General features: G+C 45.6%; 2 long non-coding RNA genes across 5 annotated transcripts in view; one reads left to right on the top strand and one right to left on the bottom strand.

The window, feature by feature from the left end:
• Positions 1-19,186, bottom strand: part of LOC111082186 — a 35,282-nt gene extending 16,096 nt beyond the window's left edge. Inside the window, exons 1-4 of one of the 4 annotated variants that reach the window (XR_005968318.1) lie at positions 18,646-19,186; positions 18,484-18,591; positions 18,365-18,427; positions 17,573-18,307 (exon numbers count right to left, since the gene is read on the bottom strand). This is a non-coding gene — a long non-coding RNA (uncharacterized LOC111082186). The remainder of the gene's footprint in view (positions 1-17,572; positions 18,308-18,364; positions 18,428-18,483; positions 18,592-18,645) is intronic. The other 3 variants (XR_005968319.1, XR_005968321.1, XR_005968320.1) reach the window with 3 other exon arrangements.
• Positions 1,542-14,126, top strand: LOC111065410. Its single transcript, XR_005968322.1, has 3 exons — positions 1,542-1,568; positions 1,700-1,866; positions 13,958-14,126. It is a non-coding gene; the product is annotated as an uncharacterized LOC111065410 (long non-coding RNA).
• Positions 19,187-20,257: the final 1,071 nt, after the last annotated feature.

Below are 20,257 nucleotides of genomic sequence, written 5' to 3'. Positions count from 1 at the left end.
CCGGCGACAATTTACACCGCAGCACGCAAAACGCTTGTCACTTGCAGCAATGGCAAACAAAAAAAAAAAGGGCAGCGCGGCAACCCACACACACGCCCCAGCACCACCACCCAGAATCAGGGCCTAGAGAGGGAGAGAGGGAGGACGCTAAAGAGAGGCCAACAAATCCATTCAGCGATTTGTGCCAAATGTCGGCCGCTGGCTTTTGTCTTTTGTATGCGCGCAGTGACCTGCAAAAATGGCAGACGCTCATTGTTTGCCCTGGGCCACACTCCCACACTCCCACTCCCACTCTCCCCCCCCACTCCAGCTCTCTCCCACTGCCTTTTCTGCTGCTCCATTACTGTTTGTTCTGTTCGCACCTGCTGTTGTACGGATGAGAGAGAGAGAGAGTGGGAGAGTGGGAGAGCCAGAAGCGCATCTAGCGGGCAGCCAAGTGCGTAGCGTAGCCCTTGCCCATTCTGTTATTTCTCTGCCATTCCCATTCCCATTCCCACTACCCCTCCAACTTATTCTCTTGCCCCAACTCTTATCCAGCAAATTCTGCAGTTAATTTAATTCATCACACCGCAGTCGCCGTTGCAGTTACGTTACGTTACACTTTGCTTAGTTTTTGCTACACCTTTGGAGATGGGGAATACACTCGTTTGACTTTGCAACTAAATAACGCATTTCTTTATGCAGTATGTAATATAGAATAAGGGCCGATAAATCATATAAGCGATCGGTCTGACAACAATCCATCAGCAAGGGTATCAAAGACTTCGGCACGACGCAGCTGGCATTCTTTTTTTGGTTTTGGTTTTATTTCTTTGTTTTTTTTTTTTTGCATGTAATTTCTATTCTTCTTCTTTTCTTTTGCATTTCTGTCGCGTTTGCCCAAAATGCTGCTGCAGTCTTTTCTTCCGTTGCTGCTGCTGCCGCTGCTATCTCGTTTCTTTGTTCGCAGCTGCCCTTGGAGTGGGTGGTGGGTGGCAAGCAAGGGGAGCTGACAAGACTGAGCGGGCATGATGCAGGCAAATATTGTCTTTGCACAGAGTCTCATCTTTGACAGTCTTTATGTGCCTGTCCACCCCCTCCCACCGCCCACCCCGTACCCCACTGACAGAATCTCTCCTTTATGCTCGCCATTCTGATGATTTGTTTGTTGGCTTGTCGGTGCAGCCAGCTAATATATGTATGTATGTACGAGTATGGGGGAGGAGGTATCCAATGTATTTTTGTCACGAATTCAATAAATGATTTTTAAGCACGTTTTTATTACTTTTTGCTTATTGCTGGAAAATGTTTCCGGCCTGGATATGGAATCCTTTTGGCAGTGCATGACTTTATCTCACTCTCTGCGTCTTCTTTTCTTGCTCTTCACCTGCCCCCCTCTGCCCATGGCTTTCTATTCGGTATGCGTGATACCCCCTAGGGCATACTTCTCGGGTATACAGTCCATGGGTCAACCCACGTGGGTCAGTCCATTGGCTAACCTCCGTGGGTCAGTCCTTGGGCTGCAGAAACATACCAAAAGAAGTGGCAGACATGTTGTATAGATTGCTGCAACATCCACAGCTTTTTTGGTAGTATAAATATTAATTTTATTATTTATTTAAATCTATTTATTTTTTTATTTTATATTTATTGATTAATTTTGTAATGTTCCGCACTCCACTGGACTTAAACTGACTACATGGCTAACCAATTTCTCCAGCTCGCTCCCCTAGTGTTGGTAAACTATTCACCGTAGTGAGCGAAGTTCATTTTAGTTGTGGATTCAAGATGGCGTACTAGTTCCAGCTCATAGTTCAACCGGCAGCAGACTGACGTGCAGCGCGTACAATTTTCGCTGGAGAAATTTCGCAATTTCGCAACTTATTCGTAAGTCTGAGTGAATACTTTTACTGTGATAAAAAACCCACAGAAGTTATATCGTTGTTCACTGAATAATATAATCGAGGTGATTGCAAAAACCAAACAAATATCTTTGGCTCAAATTTCCGTAGCATAACCTCTTTTCGCGTTTTTTTTTTCGTTTCTTGTGCAGCAAAAACTGAGCTCAAAACTACTTTTATTAAGTCCGTATTTGGATTAACTTGCATGCCTGCATGTGTGTGTTAATTTTTCAAGATGGTGCACGAACTGGTTCCAGTCCCAGCCAAAGCGTCACTTCAAAACCAATAAGAATTTTAGCCATTGAAGCCATAACCTTATTTGACCCAAAAAAAGCCGAAAGTAACACATTTTTGGCTGCAGAGCCGATCAAATAGTGAGTGCAGGGTTGCACCAGGGTATTTGCTTAGTCGATTATTGCCCATCTATGCAGCTAAAATCTCCAACTAATTTGCTTGAAAAATTATGGCTTTTTTTTTGTTGGTTTGCTTGGGCTCTACGACTGGAACTACTGCCCCGCACAGTCATTGGATGGGGGTAGAGCGGCGAATTTCCAGTGAGTGCGTGTGCATGAGTCATCATTCAAGACAGGAAGACAGGAAGAGAACTTGCAACCATCCCCAACGAAAAACGAAAGGGAACCCAAAAGAAGTGAATGTTCAATTCAATACAAGAAAATGCACTTTGCTAATGAATTAAATTGTCTTCTTGCAATCCGCAGTCGGAGCTGGAAGTCGGCTCTGCTCTTGTTTTTGCTTCGGGTTTGCCTATTACATTTGTGTGTGGTCACAGTTATGTATGTAAGTTTGTTTACATACTACAAAGAATTTAAAAATATTTTACAGAGCTACCAAAATTCAAAAAATGCAAGCTAAAATAGGGAGAAAGTTTGTTTTTTCCCTGCTACATTCCAGTAGGATCTATTAGGTATCCCACAGTCGTAATATTGTCTATATAATTTTATTTCTGTGATTTAATTTGCTTTGGTGTCGATTTGAAACTGTTTTACTATCGCAATTTCAATTTGAACAATCGGTGAAGTCTGAGTAATTTTTTTTTTTTTTTGGTTTTTTCTTTTGGCACTTTCTTTGCGGAGCTTTAAGATTTTTAGCGTTTGTTGCAACTGCATACGTTTTGGCTCCATCAATAAATCATTGAGCAGACAACGACGCGGCACGGTTGTTAAAAGCACTCCCCTCCCTCCCTCATCCTGCATTGCTCTCCCTCTCTCACATTCACGCTGTCAGTGGCGTGGCAACCGCAAGTCAGCAGGTCCCTGGGAGCATGCCATATACTCCCATATTCCCCCCCTTTTTTTTTGTGTGTGTGTCTTGTGTGCGAGCCCCTGTACAGTTATATAGATATAGACGGCACGGCATATCAATATTCCGCATAGACGGATTGTATTTTCAATATTTGCGCAGCGGCAGCAAAAAGAAGAATGAAGGAGAGGAAGAATAGACCGGAGCGCAGGCAGAGTGTATTAGAGGCAGTGAGAAGAAAAGGCTGAGAGAGAGAGAGAGAGAGAGAGAGAGACCAATGCAGGAAGAGGAAGCTGGAAGAGAGAGCGGCAACCACACCAGAAGTAAAGTAAAAAAAATCTATTAAACGATATGTGTCTCTTCGGCGCTTTTTAATACGTGAATATTTTGTCAGTGATATAATTTCCACCTTTGGCATTTTTTCTGGTCTTCTGGCTCTTGCCCATTAGGATCAGTATTCATATAAAATATAGAAAGTCTCTTCTCTTTGCCGATTGTTGGAATTTATTTAATCCTTTTATGTTTTTTTTATTATGCAATGTTTAATTTTATTGCAAAACCATCGGCATAAAACGTCTCGTGTAACTAGGCGGCATTAAGTGAGCAGCAGAAAGAGTATCAGCGGCACAGCAACAGCACGCGACTGGCGTGGACTGAGAGAGGCGAGTCTGTGAGATGGAGAAGGAGCAGCAGGAGCAGGAGCAGGAGCAGCAGCAGCAGGGGACTGGCGGCTTTTGTTGGTTTTGTATTGCAATGATTTAGCAGTTTTTCGTCTGTGTTTACGCTGTGGATAAGGTTTGACGGCTCTCGATTGTCGTTCGTTCGCTCTATTCCTGCAGTCTCTCAGCCGTCCTTCCCCGTACGCTACGCTACCCTACCCAACCCACTTCCACGGCGGTTGCATAAGAAATCAGCAAATTGTTGTGTTTTAATCGAACCCTGCTTGCCCCGTCGTTGCCCTCTGCGCTCCACCTCTCTCTCCCAGTGGAGCAGACAATAGGCGTCGGTGCGCCAATAATCTAGCTGTCTTTCTCCAACACACATTTTAAGCCGCAGACTGCATTGAATTTTGTGTCTGTGTCTGCATGTGTGTCTCTGTGTGTGTCCTGTGTGTGCCTGTGTGTCTCTGTGTGTGTAAGTGAGTGAGTGATCAATATCCCACAATGCAGTGGCGCTGCTCCGCTCCGCTCCGCTCTGCTCTCTCCACTCACCACTCTTCGCTGCCAGCTACTTGTGTAAATAACTGTCAGCCAATTGTTGTTTAATCGCCAGCTTAGCTCTCTCTCTCTCTCTCTCTCTCTCCCCACTGCCAATACTCTGCCGTTTGCCCACTGCGTATATTCTGCTCGCTGTGCTGAGAGCACTGGTCTCCGCTCTATTGGCGGATAAGTGCGGTTCTACTTTAAAAATTTCAGCAAAAAATATAAAACGTAAATAAAAGACTGACTTCAAGAGGGCGAAGGTTTTTCGATATCCTTGCAGATCTATGTATCTTCCCCTGCAAGGGGGTCATTATAATGACGAGTGGCAAGAAGAGAAGTGGAGCAGTGACTCCTCAAGATGGAATGCGGTGGGGGGCTGGGCGATGGCTAATTAGTTGCACATTTTACATTAATTAATTTTCATGGCATATCTGTTCCTTGGCCGAAAGTTTTGTCATAAGAAATTCCACAAGGCATTAGTAGCAGCCGACGGCGTTGCTGCTGCTGCTGCTGCACTTTCTATACCCCCTCCCTGCCACCCCCCCACCACCCACAATTCCACTCTCACACTGTGGGTGGCTGGAGTCTTTGCCGTCTTTGATCCTGGTTACCCGACTAATTGGATTTAGTTAGAGCTAATAAAAACGTTTACAAAAGAATTTCATTTTTACTGCAAATTGGCCTAAAATAATTATTCTCTTTTTTTTTTGGTTCTTTACGTTTTTGCCCCAGCAGCAACAATGGCACAATAGAGGGCACACAAGTGATCGACAGACAGATACCTATTATTAACTTTTTTAATAGAAATAGTTTTTTTTTTTTAAATTTAATCTTTAAAATTTAATTAATTAATTAATTGAAAATTTAATATAATCAAATCGAAAACGTCACAATAAAAGGCATTACGAAGTGCTTGGAATATTTGCAGATAAAACTATTTAAATATAACAGTTACATGGGAAAATGGCTATATATAAAGATCTATAAAGCCGAATACGCCCATCGAGCGGTAAAGCGAAATCGCAACGCATAAAAATCGTCTCAGTCTCAATCCCAGTGGCAAGCCCCGGCAGCATTCTACTCTCTTGTAAAGCCTAATGAACCGCCCCAGAGTGTTCGTCGTAATTGCCTTCCGTGGGAGCGTGGACAGTCATAGTCCCAATGACCAGCCAGCCTGCCCAACCCCAATCACTCCAATGTCCCGCTTACGCCCATTGCCTCCCACTATCAACAGACAGCTGTTGTCCGTACTGGGGGGCCTGGCACGTCTTATCGACATATATCGATAAAAGAATTAGCTAAATCGTGACTGCCACTTTGAACATGTCGCTGCCATTAATTATGGGATGATGACATGACGACGCTCTCCATTCTCCACTCTGGACATCCTCATTCGCATCCGTATTCGCATCCACATTCATGTTGTTGATTTTATTAGCTGGCCCACTTTCGATTACGCCCCAATCCAACGCCCGATGCCACACAGCTCACCTAATTAAAATCGACTTTTTGTGCAATTAATGCCCCCAAATCAAATTATCAGCTCGGGGCAAAAGTTTCCAGCTCGTGTGGCGCCTCAGCCTCAGCGCCCAAAAAAAGTTTAGTATTTGGGTGGCAGACGGGACTCACTCACCGGCACTGGTAGTAGTTCCTTCTGTATTGGTTCAATAAACAGAATCAGAAGGTGGCTTAGTTTGGTTTGGTTTCTTTATTGTCTTAGTTCTAAGATGAAGCACCAACTTGCATGACACAAAAATAGACAAAGAAGGAATCAGTTTCTGGCAGGAAACTTAATCTATATAATTGACATTTTTTTTTGGGTTAAAAAAGATTCAATTGAATTTTGTTCTACATTAGCAAGTCAATATTCAAGACTTTTTTGGTGGTGTGCGTTAGCGGCTGATTTGTGACTCGCTTTCTTCAGGACTTTGCTCATAAATAGATAGGGAATATGGAATTATAGGGACGCTGGAAGCAGCCACTGCATGGCGTGCCGCTAATTAATAATCATTCAACTATTTTTTTAAACAATTTATACCCGTTTTATATAAATATTCCCATAATATCTAAAACTCGCACCTCCATCCCAATCCCCCTAATGGTCTCACAGTTTTTTTTTCTCACGTTTATGTGTGTGTGGCGGTCTAATAAATTCCATTTCGATTGCCTTCCACTTGACGAGTCAAAGTCAAACCCAAAGTCGGGGCTCACAAATTGACACAAATAAAATGTTGAGTGGCCCTCAGATATACGCCCACCCCTCGACCCGACCGGTTGCCTTCGCCACACAAAAGTACCGACCGTTTGCCGCCTCTGGCCGGCAGTTTATCATGTCCGCCAGGAATAATTCAACTTTGCTTATTTCACACTTCAATTTTGTAGGTAAACAAAGTTTTTTTTGGTTCGTGGACCCCCCAAAAAAAAGTCTAAAAAAGGCCGTAGCATTAAATACCCTTGCGGGTATACTGTTCCTCACGTCGGCCCATTAGATACCCTTACAAAAAACGTTTGCTTTTTTTTTTATACCTATATTATCCATGAAAGCTACGTAATAAAGTGATCTGATACTGGATTTTGTTTACTCAATTTAGGTATGGAATACCTTTCTTTTTTGCATCGCAAACATCATCAAATCCGTTGTACAACCCACAAAAGAGTAATCGAAAAGTAAGAATAAATAAAATAAAAATACCCATGGATGGGTGAAGGGCGGGAGAGTTGCCAGCACCTTTAGCTGTCGAGTGAAAGCAAACAAATAAAAATGATGAGCGGCCATCGGCCGAGCCGAGCCAAAAGCCGAGCTGGAAGCTGAACAACAACTGAAATCCAGCTATATCCTTGGGGTATATTTTCCCCAAACCCTGTCCGTGCCCCTGCCTCCTGCCCGCAGTCCGCAGTCGGAGCAGTCCCTTTGGGCTTTTGTTATTGTAAAAAGTTTGACTCTTTCTTGGGATACCCCGATTGTGGTTGTGGTTGTTGCCGCCGACCCCCCTCCCCCGTTTGTGGGCAAATTAAAGCACAAATTGTGGCCAAGTTTTGTGAAAAATACGAACGGCAACTAGCCACCAGGGTAATTCTTTCGACCAAGTCCGGCACATAAGTGCCCCACACCATGCAGACCACAAGGCAACGCAACACCCAAACCACCCACTTACTCACTCCCATCCGCACACACTCGCCTCAAGAGAGTGTCCTTGAGGAGCCCTATAAATATTATTATCATCATCGTTGAGTGCATGCTCATTGTGGGCTCTTCTTGTTGAAGCGTTTTGTTGTCTTTCACCCCACCACCACACCACCCATGACCCCATGACCCATGGCCTTTCCTCTTCACCACCCCTCCTTGTTGCCCCAGCAAACTTTTCCCCGAGACTTTTGACGAGCGACGAACTTTATTGAGGGAAATTATCATTCGCTTGTGGTCCAGTTCGCTTTGATATTTAGTCCTTTCCTGGGATCCATAACTTTGTTCAACTTGCCCAACTTTTTTGGGCGAGTACTCGTTCAGTTCTCTGAGGTCGGGGTCGGTCTTTCAACTGCTACTATGGCTATGTACCTCCCACTTAAGGTCTCAGCCGTTCCATGTTCTTATTGCGTCTCTCCAGATTTCTTAAGCCATCGCTGTTCCTTTAGTTGGTATGGATTCATTTGATAGCTAAGAGCTTTGCATTCTCTTATTCTTGATAATTATTTTCCTTGATTTTTTGAGAACACATCCCCATAAAAACATCAAAATGAGATCAAGATCATAATTTGATTCATATTTTCATTTTTTTTTCGCTTGGTTTCGAAGGCCAAGCAGTTGGTGAACTGCTTGCAGAAACATTTCAAGGCAAAACGTGGCTTCGGTTTCAGCGTGAAACTGCTTGAAGCAAAGCTTCTGTTTAGCGGATGAACTGCTTACAGGTGAACTGCTTACAGGCGAACCAAACCTTCGAGTTTCAGCGGCTAATACATATACATATGTAGATCATTCTCTTGTACTTACTTGGGATTCTCCCCCGAAACTTAAACTAAAAAATTATATTTCATTCATTCATTTAATTTCCACTGATTATTCAAACGAATTTTACATAATATTCCAATAGGCTTTGCAGTTCCCTTGAGTTATTTAAGCCCAGCCAGCCAATGCTGTGGGCTGTACCCTGAAACTGGCTTGGGTTCATTCCCCCAACTAGTATATATCACACATTCCATTCAAATAATCCAAATCAAGGCAGCATCAAAATGTCAAAGACAAAGCCATAGAGAGAGATATACATATGTACGTACATATGTATGTATGTATATGCATGGTGAGCCAGTGAGGTGGGGTAACAACGTAACAACTAACGTGGCAATAAAGTCGGCTACAATAAAACACACATAATTATTAGCACTTTTTATAGGTAGCGAGCAGGCAGGCAGTCTGATTTGTAATTCTCAAGGCTCTAAAACTTCCGGAGGGGCAAACGAGCCGAAAGAAAGGTATAGACGGGGCTAAGTAGGCATCCCGCATCCCACATCCATATCCGGGACATGGAGAAGAAGAAGCAGCTGGGCTCATAAAAATACACAGACGACGTTTGGATTTTTAGAGTTGAACATAAAGAGCACAAGAATGGAAAGGTGCGCTTTGGATGAGCTGGAAGTTGAAAATACCCTTGGAAAAGCAACGATATAGAGCTCTACAATGGATTCGATGGATAGAGCTTCCATAGCTACCATAATGTAGAGCTTGAACGAACGATTACGAATGATTCTTCTAATGAAATGTGTGGCTAATGCCTGTGCGGATGATGCCCTTGAATATACCCAAAAATACTCCTTTTAAATGGTATACACAGGCCTCATTGCAGGCATTGCTTTCCAGCAGGAACAGCAGATACAGCAGCGTCAGGACATCCAGTCCATACCCCCCAGTTCCCTCGGGAGGAGTTGGCATAGTTTGGGCCTGGGCCAGGGCCAGGCTCCGGGGCGAGGCGAACTTTTTGTCTAAAGCAGCTCGTAAAAATGCCCAAGTGAATAATAATCATCAGAAGTGGGATTTCTCCAACCCCCCTATGACACCTCCGTCCCGTGCCGTCCCTGCCCGGCATCACCATATGCGGCGGGGTCACATGTGTGCGAGTGGAGGCCTTGTCCGGGTCCAGAAGTTGCCTGCTTCCTTTATTTTTTTTGGATGGGTGGATGGTGGTGGTGATGCCACAATCTTGTAACATACGAAAACCTAAACGAAACGAAACGAAATGAAAGGAAACTTTTATTGTCTGTGAGCAGGCGGACAGGCCAAAGGACACAAGGACATGCAGACATATGGACGCAGCGGACGGACAGTGCAAAAGAAATTCCTTTCGAAGTAGGAAATAATTAAGCGTAATTGAGTTAAGTTATTTCCGCTTGCAGTTTTCTTGAGACTATGCCAGAGTTCGGGTCGGGTCGGGTCGGGTCGGGCTAGAACTCTGGTTGGGTACTCTCCCGGGTTTATTTCAAGGACTTTCCTGCATTTTGGCGACTCTCCCAAACTCCATCTGTCTGCCGTTCTAAGTGATTTATTTTAGTAGATGAGCAAGACAACAGTAATGACGACTGCCCTTCTATCTGCCTTTCCGAGTGCATAATGCTCAGAAATATTTTTTGAGCTGGTAATGAACTTTGTGCGGGAACACTGGGGGAAAATATATAATTAATTGTTGATTTTTGTGAGATGTAAAAAATATATATTTAAATATCATGCATTCTAAGGGAAAATTGAAGAAATTTCTATTCCAATCTCTATTCTATTAGAGCTTAGTCGGGTGGTGAGATTATAGGGCGTCCTGCAGTTACAGTTTTAGTTTAAATTTTGGATGGATCTACGTCTTCGATTTGCTTATTTTTTGGTTATATTTTTGACTTTGACTTTTATGTTGTTTGACTTACTTTCCGACTTTGGAATCTTTCATTTTTAGTTCCATTTGTGATTGGATTACTAGAGTTTTGTGTGCTCATTGCCGCATTCAAATTGGTTGCCCATTAATTTTATTGTTACCTTTCGAATTATTTCTATTTCTCGCAGTGCATTTCCGCTGCAACTGAATGCTTCGCGTTTCGTGTGGTAAGTGGAAAATCATTGATGCGGCTGTTTTGTATCGATTTCAGTTAATGCGCTATGCCACAATTTTCTGTTTTTCTTTCTTTGTTTTCCCCTTATTTTTTTTTGTCCTTCCCTTTTTCTGCCCTACACTTTTTGAAGGGTATTATGATTTTATGCACAGAAGGGACCCAAGGATAATTCAGTTAAAGTTAATCAAGATCTTATCACCATACAATATAGCTATTAAATATCTGAACAATCGCTGCTAAAGAAAAGTACTTATGAGCACTATAATTATATATCCAAAAATATATATTAAGATTTTATATATCGGATTGATCTATGTATAAGGGTAAATGAGAGCTTCGGACCCAAAATGAAAACTATCTTTGTGTGTTTCCCTCTGATTTTCCTTTGCCCTTTTCCGTTGGTTGCAGCTGTCAAATTGTGTTTTATGCAATAAGTAGCAAGTATCGTGGGGGGGGGTGGGAACAGGGGGCCAACGGCTGGCTGCTCAGACGATTGGGCCCAGGGGCAAGGGTTCCGGGGGTAGACCAAGAAAACTTCTTTATTATAGTTGCGGTTCTGTCGCTGTCGCCGTTGCTGTTGCTGTCCCTGTTCCTATCTATTTCTCTGTCTCTTTCGGGGGGTTGCATTTTATTTAACTCAAATTGAAAGGGAGTGCCGAGTGGACCGATTGCCGCTTTGTGCAATTTATTGTTTTTATGCGATTGTCGTGCACTTTTTAAGTAGTTGCTTGTCATTGGGGTAGGGGGGGGGCGGTGGTGGTGGCTGTGCATTATTAGATTTTGCAACAGAACAAAAAGTTTTTCTGTTTCCAAATGGTTCGTGTCCCGCAGGTCTGATTGCCACCCCCCACAGCAATACCAAAATCACATTCAATCCGCTGCTACCACTACACCCACACCCCACACACACATGCACAGAGTGTTGCAATTTCAATTTGTATAGGTGCTGTGGCAGTGGCACTTTAACGGGAGTTACAACCAATTAAAGTAATTAGCCCTGGTTCGTCTGGGTCGTCCGTCAGTCAGAGGTCCTTTGCAGAGTCCACTGCCACTGCCACCGCCACTGCCACTCGCCACTGGCACTGCCACGAGGTGACAAATACCCTTTCACCCCATCACTCCTCCATCTATCACTCCATCTCGCTCACTTCTGCTGCTTCTTCTCCTCCTCCTCTCACTGTACCCATTCCTCCAGCCCATGGATCGGACATGTGAATGCGCTGTCCGTGTGTTTGTCAAATACGTCAACGCTTGTCGGTTGCTTGCATCACTGCCGTCACACATTGACAAGTTGGCTTTTGGGGCACAGCATAAGTCACAAACGCACACACACACACACACACAGCAGAGAGAGAGAGAGAGAGAGTGGGAAATGGAGCAAGAGGGGTGTAGATAGACAGACAGATACAAGCCAATGCCTGGAGTACTGGCCAAACCAAACGGCAGCTACACTGCGGCATGTTGCAGGCTGCTGCTGCTCTAAGCCAAAAGTAAAGCCAATCAATTGACTAATCAATTGACTAACGAGGTTAATACTGTGTGGCAGAATTCAGTTTACAGCTCGAATGGCTTGTGACATCAACCCCCTTTGGACCGTAGTTGCAGATCTCTAGTTGGGAAGCCTTCAGTGGGAGAGCCCTGCATAATCCATAAGAATTCTATGCCATGGAGCTTCCACTCTGCTTCTACTTCTGTGCTTTTGCTGTGATTAATTTGATATAAAAATTGTATTTTTCTGTTATTCAGCCAATCCAACTGCTTGCTCGTTTGGGAAGTACTTAAGCAGCAGAAACTGCAGCCGCCCACACCCCAAAAGCCAAGAAACAGCCAACTCCCACAGCACCACAAGAAGCCCGAGAGGCAGACCCCAGACTCCAGTGTAAAAACTCCCAAACTGGTTGGAGTTCTGGCCTTGTTCAGAGTCCGCTTGGTTCGGTTTGGTTTGGTTTGGTTTGGTTCGCTTCGTTCGCCTGTCAATTCACTCAATGACTATACAAAGCTACCCTCCCCCACCCCCACCCACAGCCCACAGCGCACAGCCACACTTTCTCCCTCTCTCTCTCTGTGTGTGTGTGTGTGTGTGTGGGGGGGAGAAAATCTCTTTTAATTGCCAATCGTGTGGAAAAATGAATTTTCCATCGAATTAGTATTCTGTGGCTGAAATTCATTCATGAAGCACTCATTAGGAAATCCTCAACTGATGCTCGTTGGCTACACCCCTCCCCTTCCACCCTTCCGCCCTTCCACCCACACCCACACACACAGGACCCTCTCTTTCCCCTCTCTCTCCCTCTCTCGCTCTCTTTTATTTTGTTGTATTATTTTTTTTTGTGGGTGGTTACCCTCCACCCATCCATGTTCTCAGTTTCTCGTTGAGTTTCTCGCTTGTTATGAGTTGAGTCAACATATTTTGCAACACTTACGAGTATGTGTGTGTGTGTGTGTGTGTGTGTGTGTGTGCTGGCAGTGTTGGGTAAGGGTGGGGGTACGGTGCGGTGATTGGTACGCTTGATGGTGTGCTGGCTGTGGGGGCTGGGTGCGGCGGACAAGGACCCAGCTCAACTACAGCCCCTCACCCCATCCATGCCCAGTACTAGTACTTGAAATCAAAATCAAGGAAGTGACTATAATTTTGGTGTAGCATGTTGTCGGTACGTGTTCCAATATGTCAGCATCCGGTGATGGGTTTGCCACGTTCCCGCTCTCTCTCTCTCTCTAGCTCTCTGGCTCTCTGGCTTGGTGATTTTGAGCAGCGCCTCCACACCACCCCACACCCACACCCGCTCACACGTGCACGCTCTGTTGTTGCTGCTGGGCTGCTGCTGCTGCTGCTTGTTCTTCTGTTCCGCCGGTGCTTTACTGCTGCCTGCCTCGTCTATGTGTATGCGAGTGTTGAGCACTCTTCACTTATTTTATTGATGTTGTAAATTTCTGGTAATTGAGCTTAATTTTTATACACTTGCCCCGCAGACCCACCCACCTCCACTGCCGTTTGCCATCAGCCAGCCATCTTCGTCTTTGTTTTATGTTGATTGCTGCTTGATGGCACGGAGAGCGAGAGAGAGCGAGAGGGAGAGGCAAAGGGAGACACACTCACTGATTGCCGGTTGAGAGATTTTTGAGGTATTCCGTTCGAACATGTCTAGTGGCTGCTGCTGCTGCTGACCAGGAGCAAAGGTCGAGAGTCGCCTGACGATTGACGATTGACGGAATGGGAAAGGGAAGGGAAGGGAAGGGAAGGAAGAAGACCAACAGATTTGACAAGGGGAATTAGTGGAAGAGTGTACCGAGGAATACGAAAGTAAAAGAAGAGCAGAAGAGTCTAATAAGAGGTTTAAGAAAGTGGCTAGCAGAACACTCCAAGGGAAAAGAGTGAAATTGTATTGTCGGTCACACAAAGATCTGAGTGGGGTTTGGGTCAAAGTTGGAGAGCAGCGAGTGTAATGGATTGCTTTTGCCTTTTCTTTAATTGAAATTAAATTAAATTGCTTGTAGCTTTTGACATATTATTTTATACTTTTCCCAACACAGAGAGAATCACGGCAACCACGAGCTGGCGCTGGCATTCCCGCGTATGCTTGCAATAAAGCAGCGCACAAAGTACGTTGCGACTACTTTACCGACTGCTTTGACTGCTTGCTGGTGACCACCGACGTGCGGCGTGTCTTCTGCTGCTCGTTTATCGAAGCCTGCAATTTCTACCAAGGTGACTCAGCTGACTAGATGTTGGAATGCAAAACAAAATTCGACTCTCCGCGTGTTTCTTTCACAGGTCAAAGTAGGCAGCCCCAGTGAATGCGTTAACTTCGTTGCATTAATCGTGAGGAAATTGCCAGTCGTCTCTGGGCATTCACACACCACACAACTCGTGCCACAAAAAAAGCTAAAGCGGAGCAAAAATTAGAAAATGAAAAGAAAAAAAAGAAAATTAAAAAATTGTGCAATATTTGACAGTTTTCAAAATTAAAAGAAAAAAACCAAAAGTGAAAAGTGAAACGCTACAAAAAGAAGTAACAAAAGCCACAGCTCGGTGCCAGAGGTGCAGTTGCAGTTGCAGCTGCAGCTATGGATGCCAACTAAATGCAGCCAGTAAAGGGCCAAGAAGACTCCCAACAATCCAACGTGGGCAGCACCTAGCTGCAACAAACCAAAGGAGCAGCTCTGCCGCCCCTCGCTGGCGGCTAAGCAGGCAGTCGTGGAACTCCTGGACGGGTCACGCGGGTGACCCTCTACTATGAGGTGGAGTTCAGTCGCAAGTAGCTGGGGAGGAAACGTGCGCAGGCTGTCGGGGAGCGTGGAATATTTGGGCCATGCGAGAGTGCCGGTATTGAGTTTCATGCCACTCCGGGGCGAGCCCACACCACAGATCCCCAGGCGCAGAAGTGAGGGTAGCCGTCTACGAAGTGGAACTCAAGGAGGACTCGGACTCGGACTCGAAGATCAGCCTTGAGACCCTTCGCAACTCGTGCGGGTCTGAGCCCGGTAAGTCCCATGAACTGACCAATGGCAACGGTGTTTTGATTGGCCCATTCACAGGGTTCTTGCCTTCGCGGCATTCAGTCTTCCTGAAGGGCCTCGCAATCTCCCATTGCTGCCAGGTGGAACAGTATTGGGACAAGTACAAGGAACTCGGATCTACGTAAAATAAAGGTTTGCTCTCCACTTTGATCTTTTAATAACGAAGACCTTCCTCCCTCCAGTAGATCTCGCACTGCTCTGCCCCCTCGATCGGTAATCTTTTTTGCTGCCCATTGAAGGGAGCGCTCTGCCATGTTGTCGGAAGACAAGAAGACGGGAAGACAGGGGCCGCAGTGCGAAGGGGCTTGAGTTCGTAGGACTCGGCTGTCGTCACTTCTCCGACTTGAGATCTGTGTTTGAGTTTCTCCACGGAGTGGCGCGAAGCTCCTGCCCCGACAATCCCATCGCCCGCCCAAATACGCTGCTCCCAACTCCTCGACATCCCGCTGACGTTTCATCCTCAACTACTCCGATCGAATTCCATCGCATTCCATGCTCACTCGCGTCTGAGCAGGGTTCCTCGGATGACTGCTTCAACGCTGGGAAGTGCTGGGAAGTGGCTGCAGAGTTGCTCCTTTGGGCCGTTGCTGCTGCCCCCCCTCCACGTTGCCCACAGTGGTGTTGGGAATCTTTCTGATCCTGAATTGGCTGCGATTGGTTAGCTTCCATAAGCGTGGACTCGCCTAAGCCTGTGGGCTTTTGTTGCTTCAAATACAAATGCAATCAAAAATAAAATGTGAATGCGTTTAATCAGGTATATTTATGCAGCCCTTGAACGATGGGATGGGATGTTAATTAATTTCCAAGTATTAATTAAAGAGTGCAGCTGTAATCTATCCATTCTTCTACTGCCACCAACTTGTGCTGGTGTTGGCGATGCCCCAGAGATGCCCCAAATTATCCACTGGCAAGCACGAAACGAGTGGAGTCCTGGGAGGCAAAGCCTTGACCAGTGCGGAGAGGGCACTCGACCCAATCGAAAGGGAAAGTTGTGGGGCAACCAACAAGCGTTTTTAATTGATTTCCCAACTAGTACTGCAACTGGAACTTCCTCTCTTCCCCCGCCCCACCCCGCCCTATTCATGTGTGTGTGTGTGTGTGTGTGTGTGTCTGAAAAGTTTACAATAATTTTTGAACATTCAATGGCCGCAACTAAAAACGCCAAAATTCCATTGGGCTGGAGTGGGAGTGGGAGTGGGGGCGGCCAGGGGGAAGGTTTGACGTTGACTGTTGGGGCTCAATCCACAACTGGGACCCCCAGCATGGATGGGAAAAGCGATGACAAAACAGAATCTGGACGGAAGGGAGGCGATGAATGAATGAAAACTTTTACCAGCATTTGTCTGCTGGCATATTTTGAAAAGCAGTTTTCCAAAATTCACACACACACACACAGCGTGAGGTGGTGTGGGGAGTGGGGAGTGGGGAATGGAAATACGAGAGAGGTGGCAGACGACGGGCACACATGCGAGCAGAACAAGCTGGGAGTTCAAAGTTCAACGCATGATTGTGGAAATGGAATTGCCAAAGTTGGTCAACGGTGGTGAGGCTGGTGGCTGGTGGTGAGGGGGGTCTTAGGGCGTAAAAAAGTTGCAACAACTCGAAAAAAAAAAATAAGAAACGAATATACATACATTTGTACATATGTACATACATATATGTATGTATTTGAATACCCTTGCGAAAGTATTAACTCCTGCTCCACGAGCTGTTCAACAGATGCCCCAACATCAGCATCAAAGGGGATGTTCATGCTCGTAAATTAGAATTTGTTCCATTGTAGATTATTTCTGTTAGTTTCTAGCCTTCGAAGTAGAGCTACCATGGGAGTAGTATGTCCCAAATATATCTGCTTCTGTAGATATATCTATCTGAAGAATTATGCGCCAACCATTTGCCAGGGTATAAAATTCCCCGGACACCCAAACACCAAAGGCTCAGTCTTCGAGGCTTCTTTTTGTAAATAAATATACATATACAATATATTTTTTTGTGTGACACTTTGTGGCTCCCCTTCCCCCATTCGGCACTTCTACTTTTTTGCATAATTTCCGGTTCTCCCTCTCTCTCCCGCTCTCTATCCCCATCTGCATCTCTGTTTCTGTTCTCCCACTTCTCCTATTTGGTTTGTTGTCAGTTTCGATGACAGTTTCGTTGGGGGCGCTGCCTTTTGTCCACAGTGCCAGAGATCGAGAGAGAGAGAAAGAGAGAGAGAGAGTGGAATGACCAATCCCACCCACTGTCGTGCCCCTTCAATGGGGTGACACATGTGGGTCGAGTTGGCTGTCGAGGCGGAGGTGCACAGCTGTGTGCGAATCATTTTAATTTCATATCTGAATTCCAAAGTTCCTAATTGAAATTGCTTTGCGGCTCCCTCCCACCCAATGACGTAGGATGACGGAACAGACCCACAAAGAGAGCAAAGAAGGCACAGATAGATGGCAGATGGCAGCGAAGGAAGACCAAATGGACGAGAAAGTGAAAAGGAGTGAAACACGCAGCAACACAAGACATAGGCAAATAGCAAAAAAATACGTATACGTATACGTAATGTGTGTTATATGACCTCCATTCTACAGAATGTATTACATATATGTACATATGTAAGCTTAAGTAAATACAACTTACCCGTTAGAAATCATTCCAATAATCTCTAGTGAATTTTTCACAGGCAAAAAACCTCAACAAGATGAAGGATGGCGATGATGCAGCAGCAACCCAGGCACAGGAACAGGCCCAACAGTATCCTACGCCACGCTATTCTTTGGTGGTCCAAAAAGCTGCATAAATATACCTGATTAAACGTATTCACATTTTATTTTTGATTGCATTTGTATTTGAAGCAACAAAAGCCCACAGGCTTAGGCGAGTCCACGCTTATGGAGGCTAACCAATCGCAGCCAATTCAGGATCAGAAAGATTCCTAAGACCACTGTGGGCAACGTGGAGGGGGGGCAGCAGCAACAGCCCAAAGGAGCAACTCTGCAGCCACTTTCCAGCACTTCCCAGCCTTGAAGCAGTCATCCGAGGAACCCTGCTCAGACGCGAGTGAGCCACTTCTATGCGATGGAATTCGATCGGAGTAGTTGAGGATGAAACGTCAGCGGGATGTCGAGGAGTTGGGAGCAGCGTATTTGGGCGGGCGATGGGATTGTCGGGGCAGGAGCTTCGCGCCACTCCGTGGAGAAACTCAACCACAGATCTCAAGTCGGAGAAGTGACGACAGTCGAGTCCTACGAACTCAAGCCCCTTCGCACTGCGGCCCCTGTCTTCCCGTCTTCCCCCACGAGGCTCTTCTCCTGGATCGTCGCTCCATCTGATAGCAAGATATCCGAAGTTCTGCTTGTGGGTGCAGACCGTTGCCTGGAAGGGGGTGGGGATTAGCTTGGATCTAGATACCACTTACGATCCTGGACTCACCCCATCGAGTGCTCCAAGCAACAGTCGCTAGTCCATCGAGGGGGCAGAGCAGTGCGAGATCTACTGGAGGGAGGGAGGGCTTCGTTATTTAAAGATCAAAGTGGAGAGCAAACCTTTACTTTACGTAGATCCGTGTTCCTTGTATTTGTCCCAATACTGTTCCACCTGGCAGCAATGGGAGATTGCGAGGCCCTTCAGGAAGACTGAATGCCGCGAAGGCAAGAACCCTGTGAATGGGCCAATCAAAACACCGTTGTCATTGCCCAGGCGATGGGACTTACCGGGCTCAGACCCGCACGAGTTGCGAAGGGGCCCAAGGCCGATCTTCGAGTGCGAGTCCTCCTTGACTTCCACTTCGTACTGCAATGGACTGCCATAAGAGACGGCTACCCTCACTTCTGCGCCTGGGGATCTGTAGTGTGGGCTCGCCCCGGAGTGGCATGAAACTCAATACCGGCACTCTCGCATGGCCCAAACATTCCACGCTCCCCGACAGCCTGCGAACGTTTCCTCCCCAGCTACTTGCGACTGAACTCCACCTCATAGTAGAGGGTCACCCGCGCGACCCGTCCAGGAGTTCCACGACTGCCTGCTTAGCCGCCAGCGAGGGGCGGCAGAGCTGCTCCTTTGGTTTGCTGCAGCTAGGTGCTGCCCACGTTGGATTGTTGGGAGTCTTGTTGGCCCTTTACTGGCTGCATTTAGTTGGCATCCATAACTGCAACTGCAGCTACGACTACGAGCTGTGGCTTTTGTTACTTCTTTTTGTAGCGTTTCACTTTTCACTTTTGGTTTTTTTTTGTTAATTTTGAAAACTGTCAAATATTGCACAATTTTTTAATTTTCTTTTTTTCTTTTCATTTTCTAATTTTTGCTCCGCTTTAGCTTTTTTTGTGGCACGAGTTGTGTGGTGTGTGAATGCTCCGAGACGACTGAAAATTTCCTCACGATTAAGACAACGAAGTTAACGCATTCACTGGGGCTGCCTACTTGGACCTGTGAAAGAAACACGCGTAGAGTTGCAGCGTAGAGTTGAAGCGTAGAGTTGCAGCGTAGAGTTGTTTTGAGTGACCAAAACATATGTAAGCAGTAGTCAAGCAGTTATAATTCGATGACCAGACACCCGCAAAGACCCGCTAAGGCCAAATACTTTTGATCCAACAAAGGGAAAACAGCCCTGAGGCGAATCTCTGGCAGACATATGGTTTCTATATGGTAAGTATTTGTTTGTTGGTCTACTCAAATATTGTCAATTGCTTCAGGGGAGACACAGGAAGTTTGGGTGATTGATTTGTTTTCGATAGACATTATTCTCGTTTTGTTTTTCTATATGTTTCGGATGTTCCCGCTAGAGCCATTTCATATGGAAATTTCAAAAACTTTAACCTTTTTCTTACCCGTTCCAGTCACTCGAGCGAATTTTGTTAGAAGTTTTTGGCCTGTTCTTTTGTTGTTTCTGATTGCTTTCTAGCCCTGCAGCTGGCCCTTCCCTGCCCACCCCTTCGCTTCTCCTGGCGGGAAAACTCAATGCTTTTTCCAGCTGCCACTTTTTCCGTATGCATGAATAACAGTACAAGCAGCGAATGGCAGAGAGGAGAGCAGAGGAGAGGAGAAAGGAAGCTGAAAAAGTAACAAGAAATTCAAATTTTAAAGCTTTCGCTCATTTCACGCGTGATTTGCTCTTAAAGTGGAATTGACTTGCCGGGAATGGGGAATGGGAAGGGGGAATAGATGGGATTGGTTGGGGAAAATGGCTGGAAATGGAATGGGGTCTGGAGCTCTGGTCTATCCATACACAATGCCTTCATCAGCTAAGCGCTCTTAGCTCTCAAAAAAAAAAAAATAGGCAAAAAAAAATAAAAACAAGAAGGGAAATGGTAAGAGAGAAGCCAGAAA

Source organism: Drosophila obscura, unplaced genomic scaffold (assembly GCF_018151105.1).
Source record: "Drosophila obscura isolate BZ-5 IFL unplaced genomic scaffold, ASM1815110v1 contig_73, whole genome shotgun sequence".
Lineage (NCBI taxonomy): Eukaryota > Metazoa > Arthropoda > Insecta > Diptera > Drosophilidae > Drosophila > Drosophila obscura.
This window is presented reverse-complemented; position numbering and strand designations above follow the sequence as displayed.